This window comes from Haplochromis burtoni, unplaced genomic scaffold, assembly GCF_018398535.1.
Source record: "Haplochromis burtoni strain Fernald_Lab_line unplaced genomic scaffold, NCSU_Asbu1 Contig_734, whole genome shotgun sequence".
NCBI lineage: Eukaryota > Metazoa > Chordata > Actinopteri > Cichliformes > Cichlidae > Haplochromis > Haplochromis burtoni.
The window spans coordinates 5,451-11,139 of NW_024583095.1; the positions used below are offsets into that span (position 1 = coordinate 5,451).

The following is a 5,689-nucleotide window of genomic DNA, read 5'->3' on the forward strand; positions in this document are numbered from 1 at the left end:
TTTGTCAGACTCAGGGACCACAGTGCTGTTTTTTGTCATAATTTCCCTCTTTGCCAGGTTTCAGAAATGGTGCTTTTGATTTTTGTGAATGAAACGCTTTCATCACTCATCCAGTGATGCCACTGAATAGCCAATCGGTGGCATGTAATCTGAGGACATCACATTTTAAGTACCTGCTCAGATAGCTTGGAACCCCAGCTGAAAAGGGCTAAATAGGCCAAGGAAGCCTACAGGGGTGCATATTGACTCACTATGCACAAATCAGCATTACACAAAAGTACAGACCGGACCTCCCCAGTAAAAAAGCTGCTTAGCATAACGTCAGAGCAGTTGTCACTTCCCATTATTTTCGATCGCTTTAGTTCATTTTGGAGGGTTGTAAGCTGTTTTAAATGACATGAGTGCCTTTAAATGATGCTTTTTCGGTGGATTCATGCGCAACACTGAACAGCTGAAACATGTACTCTCAGTCTGACACACAACAACACACTTTATTTATATCACACTTTTATTAACAGAGTTACAAAGTGCTTTACAGAAAGAATTTATATATATTAAACATCAAGTAAAATGGTTAAAAACATAAAAACAGATCTACAGTACATTAAATTCCATTAAAATTATTATATAATGGTAGTGAAACAAGCAAAACACACTACGTGATCCTTTCTGAAGGAAATATAAACTCAGGCTATCAGGATCATTGCTTTGAATTCAAAATATTCTCCTTTTCACTCAAAGTGACTTTTTCTTTTCTCTTAAAAACTCAAAGGGGAAAAAAAGAAAAGAAAAACAGCTAAAGAGCTGCTGTTAAGATTTTAGAGCTGAGGCTGAACTTGTATTGACATATTGTAGTAAGAGCTCTCCTCTGGGTCACCACGTTGCCCTGTTGAGGTGATCAAATGAAAGCATTTCAAAACAAACACCATCTGTTTTGTCCACAAATGCCTTTATTATCAGTAAGAATAATTGCCAATGTATATTTTGCAGACCGTTGTGGGAACAGTTTACCCTGCCCGGTATAGGGCTACCGGGGTCCCGCCCTCAAGCCAGGCCCGGGGAGGGTGCACGAGGGCGAGCATCTGGTGACCCGGCCGGGCACAGCCCGAAAAAGGGACAAGGGCCCATCTTCCCACAGGCCAACTACCTACAGGGGGCACAGTAGGGGTCGGGTGCAATGTGAGCCGGGCAGCGATCATGAGCGGAGGTCGTGGCGGACCGATCCCCGGCTACGAAGAGTGGCAATTAGGACATGGAATGTCACCTCTCTGGTGGGGAAGGAGCCTGAGTTAGTGCGTGAGGTTGAGAGGTAACAGCTAGATAAAGTCGGGCTTACCTCAACGCATGGCTTGGGCCCTGGAACAAGCCTCCTGGAGAGGGGCTGGACTCTGTCTCAGTCTGGAGTTGCCCCTGGCGAGAGGCGGCAGGCTTGGGTGGGTATCTTGGTATCCCCACGGATTGCTGCTGGTATGTTGGGGTTTCTCCCAGTGGACAAGAGGGTTTGCTCCCATCGCCTTCGGGTCAGGGAACAGGTCCTGACCATCATCTGTGCTTATGCGCCGAGTGGCGGTTCAGATTACCCAGCCTGTTGTCCTACTGGGAGACTTCAATGCTCATGTGGGCAATGACAGTGAGACCTGGAGGGGCGTAACTGGGAAGAACAGCCTCCCGCATCTGAACCCGAGCGGTGTTTTGTTATTGGACTTTTGTGCAAACCACAGTTTGGTTATAACGAACACCATGTTTGAACATAAGTGCACGTGGCACCAGGACTCTCTAGGCCACAGGTCGATGATTGATTTTGTAATTGTATCACCAGACCTGAGGCCATATGTTTACTTGGGTAAAGAGAGGGGCTGAGCTGTCAACTGATAACCACCTAGTGGTGAGTTGGATCAGGTGGCAGGGGACGACGCTGGACAAACCTGGCGTGCCCAAACGTACAGTGAGGGTGTGCTGGGAACACCTAGCATCTTGGGAACATGGGAACACCGCGAGATCTTCAACTTACACCTCCGGCAGAGATTCAACAGCATTCCGAGGGAGACTGGGGACATTGAGTCCAAATGGACCACGTTCAGCACCTCTATTGCGGAAGCTGCTGCACTGAGCTGCGGCCGCAACGTAGTTGGTGCCTGTCGTGGTGGTAATCCCTGTCCAAATGGTGGACACAAGAGGTGAGGGGAGCCACCAAGCTGAAGTCCTAACGGGCTTGGTTAGACTGTGGTACTCCGGAGGCAGCTGATAGGTACCGACAGGCCAAGCGGAACACGGTGCGGGCGGTGGCTGAAGCAAAAACTTGGATCTGGGAGGAATTCAGAGAGGCCATGGAAAAAGACTTTCGGACTGCCTCGAAGAGATTCTGGCAAATCGTCAGGCGACTCAGGAGGCGGTCCTCTACCTGCACTGTGTATAGTGCAGGTGGAGTTCCTGCCACACCTGTTGGTGATCAGGCTCGTCGGGGGAGCTACTTAGGAGAGTGTTGGAGCTCCCACCGGCGCGGGATCATTGAGTTATCGTACCAAGTCAGTGTGTCAGCATATGTCTGTGCTGTTCGTATATGCCCGCTGAGGGTTAGTGTTGACGGCTGCTTCTATGGTTTCCCTGCAGGAGGAAGAGTGGTTCAGAAAGGCAGCACGCACAGGGAGTGCGGAAAGACAACAGCGGGGAGCACAAACACGAGCACAGACGTCGGAGGGAAGCACGCACACGGGGTTCGAGGGAGCAACGGGGAGTTATTGTGTTTACAGCTTTTCACTGTAAATAAAGAGCACTGTTTGCATCGCAGAGTCTGCGTTTTGGGTCCTCCTTTCCCCACATCCCCACGGTCTGCCAGCCAGACCGTGACAGTTTGGGCATCTGATAAGGATGCCTCCTGGGTGAGGTTTTCCGGGCATGTCCAACTGGGAGGAGGCCCAGGACATGCTCCTCCACATTGAAGGGAGCCAGTTCAGGTGGTTCGGGCATCTGACCAGGATGCCTCCTGGGTGAGGTTTTCTGGGCATGTCCCACTGGGAGGAGGCCTAGGACACGCTGGAGAGATTATATCTCTCGGCTGGCCTCGGAACACCTTGGTGTTCGCCCGAACAAGGTGGCTGGAGAGAGGGAGGTCTGGGCTTCTCTGTTTGGGCTGCTGCCCCCGCGACCTGACCACGGATAAGCGGAAGAAATTGGATGGATGGATACAATTTGTATTTCAAATCTCACATTTTGTGTACTCACTTTTCTTGTTAATGACTTTGAGCTGAATCACTGATGTGACATTGGTGTAATCCCCTTCTGCTGGACCTGAAATAATAATTTTAATCACTTTCATGTTAAACACAGCTATTGTATAATCATCCAGTTTGTATACTTTACCATTTTCAGTGTTTTCACATCTTCTGATTGCCTCATAGACAGAACGAACACCTGCAGGTCAGAGAAAATCAGTCACCTCATGTCTGTGATACTAATTTAAACACAAATATTATTGCAAATAACATTTATATTAAAAGCTGCAGACGGTGTAATAAGTACAGTCTTGTTGCAAATAGCATCACAATATTTGAAACTACGTGAAAAACTAACCATGAAGAAGAGAGGAGGACGGTTGCTGCTGACCATCCTGATTGAGCGTCTGCTCATTAGCAGTACCTTATTAAAAATGTAGGGGAAAAAAGACATTTGAACCTCATGATGCATTTGTGTCTTTGAAGGATAAAGAGTTTGTAGTAAGTAAAGGAAAAGGTCTCACCGTTGGTTCTTTTGCAGTGATACAACAAGAGCAGGAGAATAATAATGAGAGAGACGCCACAAACCAGTCCAACAATCAACCACACAGGAGACGAAGAGCTGTCAGCTCCTGACACGGTTACAAGAAACAATAATTAATTATTGATCAATTATAATTATATAAATAAATACTTTTATGAAATGGAGCAAGGTGACTGCGAGACTTAAATCAGACAATCTAATGTTCATTCTCAGTCATCAGACGTGTTTAGAAAACTCCATCACATGTTTTGATCCTGCTCACCTTTAACTGACATCCAGCTCTGTGCTGACTCTCTTCCTGAGTACTGACACTTGTAGAAACCTTCATCAGACTTTGACACTGCAGAGATCTTCAGCTCCCCTCGGGATCATTTTGAAAAGTTTGTCATTGTGATAGAAAAACACATTGGAAAGTATTTTTTGTGTTCTCAAACTGCAGCTCAGACTAACAGAAGCTCCCTCAGTCACAGGATGAACAGGACTCACCAGGATAGGACCATTACCATCATCTGTGACACAATCACACACAATTGTTTCAGTCACATCAGCTGCTGCACACTTTTAGAAAAAGCTGACAAACAATAATAAGAACAGATTGTACAAATGTTCATCATGAAGATCTGATCTTGGATATTTAAAAACTACGGTTTGTCATATTTTTACCACATAAATACTCCACATACAGCAAAGCTGGGACAAATGTTCATGTTGATGTCTAAATCATTCAAGATCCAAGAAGTAAATGTATAATAACATACTCTGTACAGTGATGTTGACTGCACTGCTGAACTCTCCTGATCCAGACTCACACCAGTACACTGCAGTATCTGACTTTGATGTGTTGATGTCACATGTGGATCCAGTCATTCTCCTACAGTCAGAGTACAGTCGGCCGTCCTCAGAGAACTTCCTCACTCTCCACTCAGTGAAGTTTCCCTCACAGGTCAGTGAGACAGAGTCAGAGGTGAAGTGTTGCACTCTGTCAGGACTCACTGTGAGAGACGCTGCTGAATGAACATCTGGAAACAACATGCAGTGAAGAGACAAAGCTCACAGATGTTAGGATCAAAATATCACAGTAAAAATACTACTTTATCTTCTGAAGATCAGTGAAAATATTTTAATTAAGGTATTTGGTTAGTCAATCAGTGTTTACACATTAAAAAATCTCATAGTTGTTAAAGCAACAATAACTTTACACATACAATAATACAACATTAAATGAAGTCACTTGCACTGAACCATCTGGGTCTCTCAGTAATAATCTCGGGCATCATTAGAAGCTACTTGAAGTTTTTGTAAACCTGCTTTCCTGTAGTTTATCCACAGTGTGCAGTACACAAATCTTCACACTATCCGAATGCACTAAATCTGTGTAAGAGAGTGTTTGCTTGTGTTTACATCATTCAGCCAACAAATGTCTTCATCATCTGTCATGTGATCTGTAATAAGATGTCCAACATATGTAAATGGACTGATGCTTATATAGCGCTTTTCGACTCTCATGGAGTACTCAAAGCGCTCTATACAACATACCTCATTCACCCAATCACACCCATTCTCACAAGCACTTTATCTATACATAGTGCTTTCTAAGTACATTCACACTCCGATGGATGCATTGGAGAGCAAGTTGGGGTTAGTATCTTGCCCAAAGATACTTGACATGCAGACTGGAGGAGCCAGGGATCGAACCACCAACCTTCCAATCAGTAGGTGTCCAGCTCTACCTCCTGAGCTACAGCCACCCTGTGACATTATTACAGATCAAAGATTACAAACTGACCTGCAGACCAGACAAACTTTGGTTGACTGTGATCAGTGTAATACTCTGGGTCTCCTCTTCCAGCTCTGCACACATATCCTGCTGTGTGTGTCTGTCCATGAATGATGTAGGAGTCCTGTGCAGTCCCACTGCCATCAGGTAGCAGCT

General features: G+C 45.5%; 1 pseudogene; it reads right to left on the minus strand.

Annotated features, from left to right (window-relative positions):
* Positions 1-612: 612 nt before the first annotated feature.
* On the minus strand, positions 613-5,683 carry LOC121812686 (annotated as a pseudogene).
* Positions 5,684-5,689: the final 6 nt, after the last annotated feature.